Raw genomic sequence first — 6,875 nt, forward strand, 5'->3', positions numbered from 1 at the left:
AATAAGCGCAAACATGCTTACAGTAATTGTTACAGGACTATCATTCAAAACTCCTTTCTTTACAGCATTACTGTATTGTACCACAGCACACTATGCCACACCTGGGCCAAGTCTGCGCTTCAGTTACACTACGTCTATATGTAAAGATCTATAAGGTCATGTCCTAATGCAAGTCTCCTGTATGTCTATGAAAGTGCAGAGCAAATTAGTTTGTGCTGAATAACTACATTACAGTATGCTTGCCTGTTTTCCTGACGAAATGTCTGAATAATAGAACTTACAGTAGTTCTCCCAACATTTGGCTGCACCCTTCGACCAGCCTCGGCCATTGTGAGGCCATGGTTTATCACATGATCCACAAGTGTTGCCCTGATTTCGTCAGGGACGTGTCTATGTGGTTGGCCTCTTCTTACCCGGTTTTGTCCTCGTCCTCGTCCTCCACCGATCCTCACCCCTCTTCCACAAGGCTGACGTTCCATGTTTTGTAGATTCAGTATGCACCTCATGCCAATCCTGTCTGTTGGTTTACATTATATATATACTTGTAGAGTAGGGGATACTGTAACGCGATTCACCTGTGACTGGGTAGAAGAGGCTTTTCATTCAAAGACCCAGGACCATGACACTTCCTATGTGTCAATTTAGCATAATGAGGGGAAAAATGTGGGGCAGATATGGTTTGTCACTAGGGCCATACAGGACCTCACCTGTTATGTACACTCCTGCTGTTTTCCACACATTTCTCCTCTGGGTAACCTTGCTATGGGTAGTCTGTAAGTCAGTGTTTGGAGAGCGTGTGGTTTTGATGTCATGCTGTGGTCTGGTTTCACATTCTGATTAGCTGCTGTGTTGGCTGAAGCATCCAGTGTATAGCTGTCTGTAGAAACAGAGTCTTCTGAGTTAGTGTGAGCTTCACATTTACAGAAAGGTCTTTGGGAGTAACGAGGCCTCCAACAATGGAGCTACAAGTTTATGATGTGCAGTGGATTTCTCTGAATTAGTTAAAAACTATTGTTTCCGTAATGTGACAAAATAATTTATCACCGCATATCTGGAATCAGATAAAGTGATTATTTGGACCTTAGCAATTTCACATGCTTGTGTGAATGCTACCAGTGCAGCTGCTTGAGCTGAATAGAGACGACAGTGATGAGCATGATGCTAAGATGTCTTGTTCTATGCTCTGTGCATATTCTACTTGATTTTGACTGGTGTCGGGATTGCATGATATTAAATCCACTAGCTAAATCAAAGATAGAATAGTATTTTGATTTAGTCAGCACCGTCAAGATCTCTTCGATTCAAGCAAGCATCTTAGCTTGTCTTGCTCCTCTGTAGATAGGTTTGAATTCCCTTGTGTCATAACTTCAATATCAGGTGCATTACTAGCCCAGTTAGTAGTTGGTGGACACCAACTTCAGCAATACCTGGCCTGTTTTGCTCAAAAGTAATTTCAAAAGGTTCCTGAATGTCAACGTTTTCAGTAGAGAATATAGCAAAGGCCTCATAACCTCGTACAATAATATAAAAAAAATGGTTGCGATTCCTTACTTCGATGGGGACTCTGTCTCTACAGACAGTTCCTAGAGATCGAGCAACAGCAACTGTACTAAGCCCCTCAAGTGGTTCCACCAAAATACATTGCTCTTTCCCTAGTGTTTGTGGGGCCCTGACCCAAATCACCTGCTCACTCTGTCCAGGGATTACCACTGGGTGGCGATAAGCTGGTCGAAGAGTCCTATTGCAGGCAGAATTCTCTGACAGTCCTGAAAAGCTGCTGCCCATACTTGTTGAGTGTTTACATTGGATCCAACAGCATCTGTATCTGAGGCTTTGAGAAAAGCATATCCCAGCATGGAACAATGACATTCATTCCTAAAATAGGCAGTGCATTTGGATTATTATTGTCATCACAATTCCCATATCCTTCAGAGTAATATCTCCCATCTGTACTTCGGCTAAAACATAGCCCACATAAGGAATTGCTAATCCATTTGCTGTTTTCCACTTTAACCAGTTGAGATCTCTTTCATTTCCTGGTTCATGATCTCCAAACAACCTCTTAAAACAGGCTTCAGGCATTATTGTTACATTAAAACCAGTATCTAACAAAAATATCACTTCCTTACCATCAACAAATACCTCTAAAAATGCCCCTAAAAATTGAGAGTGGTTTATCTGGACTGGACCATTGTCATCCTTCCCAGTCACCTGGTCCATAGTGACTGGAATTAATCATTTAAAGCCATCTTGGATGGAGCTCCCCAACACTCCCTTGCCACGTGTCCACTGATTCCACACTTACTTGCCCTTGTTGATCTCACTCATGCCCTGGATGTTCTACTGGCAATGAAATTTGCTTTGTCTCTTGGAGTGGCTCTGAAACTTCAGCACATCTCCTGAAACCAACAGGGACTAAAGTCCTGCCTTTCTCGCTCCCTTCCGGGAGCTTGGCATATCTGTGGAATTGGTGCTGGTCGAGCAAATTCCCTCAGCTCCTCCTGAAGAGTATTTTTGAGATCTTATGCACCTGTTCGAATGAAAGATTAGGATCATGCCTTAACAGATGCCGTAGATCTCATTGGATCTCATTCTCTCTGAGGCCCTAGACAAACTGATCATGTGCAGGTCTGCACGCCGAGGGTCTTGTGGCTCTTTTATCTGCAAGCGATGACCTAGCTCTCTTAAACATAAAGTAAACTTTTTAATAAGCTCTTTTGGTCTTTGTCTGCAATCGTAAAACATGGCACACAGGGAACCCACAGCTGTTGTATCCCCATACAGTTCTTTAAGTTAAAGAAAGATCTTATCTGGTGTATCCTGTTCCACTTGCTCCAAAATAAGAATTTGCACAGTGGTTCTCCTCCTAACGCACTCAGCACAAAATGACACTGCTGTTCTATAGACCATTTTTGAGCACAGAGCATTGCACTAATCTGGCTTTTCTAGTCTTCATAATTAGTGTTAAGCCCACAAAATTTTGGTACTCATGGTGCACCAATAAAAATGGTCAGACAGTATTAACAGTTTCAGATAATTCATCTAGTATATTGATCAGTCTAAGGCAGGTGGTTTCATATACTGGCCCCAATTCTGTCAACGTCCCCAACATAGCGTTTTCAATGGGAGAAACATTTCGTCACTCATCCACGTGACTTCTTCAGTGTCAGCTGACTGCAGGTTTCCCCAACCTTATAAACAGTACCTTTCCCCAATGACTGAAACTATCCCAGTGAATGAACAATGGGCTGTGGAATCAGTTTTTTGATCATTAATATGCAAATTCTCATGTCCATTGATCAACAACCACTAATCAAAGACCAGTGATCCAGGAGGCCCCCTCCTGGATTTAGAGATGGTCTTTTCCTTTTCACGTAAATGCCCTCCTTGACTCCCTGCTCAAACCAGAGTTCCTACCTGTCCATAATGTGTACATCCTCATCATTGAATGAGTGGCCACTTGAACAATTTCTTCTTGTTCGCTACCTCCTAATTACAGAGTAGGCTTTTTCTCCTTGAACTCCCCGAGGCTCCCTTGTCCCTAAGGCAGTCCCCCTGCCTTAGGGACTCCAAGCATTAGCTGCACACGCTCCACTCAGGTGTTACAGTGGATGATAGCATCATCCAAGTAGGTGGTGGCATAAACTGCATGCGGGCACAGGACCCAATCCATGAGGCGTTGGAAGGTGGCTGGGGCTCCAAACGAGCTGAACGGAAGTGTGAACTGGTGCAAACCGTACGGAGTGGGAAAGGCTGTTTTTTCCCCTTAGACTCTACAAACGGTAGCCCTTGGTCAAATCCAGCATTATGGAAAATCAAGCAGTGCCTAACCGGTCCAGGAGCTTGTCAAGCCGGGGCATGGGGTACACTTCAAACTTTTACACCTCATTCAACTTGTGGTAGTCAACACAGAACCGTATAGACCCATCTTTCTTCACTGCAAGATCTATGGGGATACACCATGCATAGTGCGACTCTTCTATTGCTCCCATTTTTATCAGCTTAGCAGATTCCTTCTGAACAATTTCTCTTTTATGCTCAGGTAACCTGTGAACTCTTTCCATGCTTTTAGGAGGTTGAGGTGATATTACCTGTGTGTGGCTCCTCCCCTGTCTAACCACTTCATAATCAATATCTCCCAACATCAACATAATGTACATTTGATTAGGGGGTAAAAACCTGGTTAATTTTTCTTTTGCAAATCTCAATTTTTGGTTGAGAAAAAGTAATTGAAAGTTAATGTTGATGAGAACTAGTTTACAAAAGTCTAAAAGTTGTGTGTTTTGTGTGTGTTAAAAACCAAATTACCATCACAAGCTATCCTCTTGAAAAAGTCTGTGCATTTTCCCATAATGTGATATACAAATGATCTATATATTTTTTTATACTGCCTTAATAAATGATAAATTAACAAGTAAACATTATCAGATTTAAACATTTCCTGAATAATCAAGAACATAAGGTAGGATTTAACACTAGATTTAAAAATATATAGTTACTAATAAAATGTTATTATTATTTTCCTTGAGAAACCATCAACACTTCCGTTGATACAGATGTCATATGGCTTCAGTTTATCATATGATTCCAGGTGCCAGGTGAGGATCGGCCCTTTTGAAAAATAGTTCCTTCGTGTGAAACTTCTTGCTTGCCTCAAACAAGGGGATCCAGCTCTTTCAACGCCAAGCGCACATCCTGTTTGCTAATGCTTAGTCCATGTTTCCTGTTTTTCGCATACATTCTTCAGTACCAGTGGAGCTGTCCAGAACACTTTCGCTGGTTGTTAATGAATTCAACCAAGAATGACAGGGCAGAGTACGTCTTGCAACAAGTGTTACCCTTGTACTAAGAATTCTCTTCAGATGTCTCTCATTTATATAAAAACATGTCTACTGCCAAGCACCAATTTAATATCTTTATAGTTTAGGTCAAGTTAAAAATAAACATTTATGAATTGCTCCTGCTGGTATGTAGGAATACATTTGGAGCATTGTCTATCAGAGTTGACTTGTTCTATAAAAAGGTTTGTGTGATCTGTTCTGATCAAATGCTCACAGCATTCCAAAATGACAGAAATGTATGCACGTTTTTACCACATAGCTTTCCAGCTGCCTATTTGGCTAGTGCTGTGTGGCAGGCAGGAGGGAGGACTCATATGCAGGACTCAGAAACAGAGGGTGGAACTTAGGGCGTAGCTTTATTGCCGGACAAACTCTTGTTAGAAATTAAGACTTACAAAAACAAACAAACCAACAAACCAAAACCCAGAACTAGAAACTAAACTGGAACTGGAACCCAGAAACTCGGAAACTCAAACTAGGAGATGCGGAGGACATGAAGAGAGAAGACACAGCACAAGGAGAATGCAGGTTAGGTTAATGACGCGACAGCAGGCAGAGAATGACAAAGGACTAAAATACGCAGCGGAGTTATCAGGGAACAGGAGACAGGAAGGAAACACAGCTGGGACTAATTAGGCAGGATACACTGACATAAACCAGGAAACACACCTGGACTTGGAACCAGAGGGAACAAAGAGACAAAACCTAAGGACTAGAAATCACAGAGCCATGAACCAAAAGTCTAGTAATGATAAACCGTGATGAAAATCAATGATTTCCTCTGAAGTAATTATCTGACCGGCACAGTTCTTGATGAATTTTCCCAAATAGAGTCCCAGTACACCTGTCCTGAAGCTTTTGAATTTGTTCTAGTCATAAATGAAGCAGATACATTTGTATGAAATCCTGAAGAGGACCTGAAGAGAGCAGATGGTGATGATGCTGTTGTGATAACACTGAATTATGTCAACAAACACAGATAAGATCATGGACAATTGTGGGTAAGGTGTATTGGCAACTGTCAAACTGAGTCGCTGAGCAGCTGAATAGGGGAATAATGTTGACACACCTGCTGTTCAAACATAACTCAAACTTTGATTTTGATTTTGATTGAATCTTTATTTTGAACATGTTGAAAAAGTATAAAAAAAATAGAATTAAAAAAGACAAATGAACAAAGCAAACAAAAGGAAAACGAGCAACCACAACTCCAAATAACGTCCATGTTCAAAAACTTTCCATTTAAGACTCTCATAACACATACATATAGGATCGTGGGGGTTGGCACGCTACACGAAATCCAAAAGACCATCAGGGTGTACAACCTCACCCCTGGTGTCGTTGCCCACCTCTCAATTTTAAATACATGTAGACATTGAGGGCTATCAGGAGGGGCTATGCGCTTACCTGCTGCTCTCTGGCAGGTAGCTCCATGCCCTCCTGGGTTTTAAATGCACCTTAGAACACACATGCATCAACACTACATATGAGCGGGCGGAGGGAGGTTTGGAGTCTTCACACAGCCCCCGTCGGGGCGGTCTGCTTCTCCCCACCCCAGGGAAAAGGGTAACACCACCTGGGTCTGGGTGCAGTTTCCCCTTCCAGGGGCAAGGGTACCTAGAGTACGCTTGGGGAGTGTGATTGTATGTACAGTGTCTCTCTACAGGGAGTGCAAAATTATTAGGCAAATGAGTATTTTGTCCACATCATCCTCTTCATGCATGTTGTCTTACTCCAAGCTGTATAGGCTCGAAAGCCTACTACCAATTAAGCATATTAGGTGATGTGCATCTCTGTAATGAGAAGGGGTGTGGTCTAATGACATCAACACCCTATATCAGGTGTGCATAATTATTAGGCAACGTCCTTTCCTTTGGCAAAATGGGTCAAAAGAAGGACTTGACAGGCTCAGAAAAGTCAAAAATAGTGAGATATCTTGCAGAGGGATGCAGCAGTCTCAAAATTGCAAAGCTTCTGAAGCGTGATCATCAAACAATCAAGCGTTTCATTCAAAATAGTCAACAGGGTCGCAAG

At 42.1% G+C, this 6,875-nt stretch overlaps 1 pseudogene; it reads right to left on the minus strand.

Moving 5' to 3' along the window:
• Positions 1-1,285: 1,285 nt before the first annotated feature.
• Positions 1,286-2,220, minus strand: LOC146550057 (uncharacterized; annotated as a pseudogene).
• Positions 2,221-6,875: the final 4,655 nt, after the last annotated feature.

Source organism: Mchenga conophoros, linkage group LG20 (assembly GCF_057382185.1).
Source record: "Mchenga conophoros isolate Kocher_MC1m ecotype Shallow Benthic linkage group LG20, M_conophoros_male_GT1.1, whole genome shotgun sequence".
In the NCBI taxonomy this organism is placed as follows: Eukaryota; Metazoa; Chordata; class Actinopteri; order Cichliformes; family Cichlidae; genus Mchenga; species Mchenga conophoros.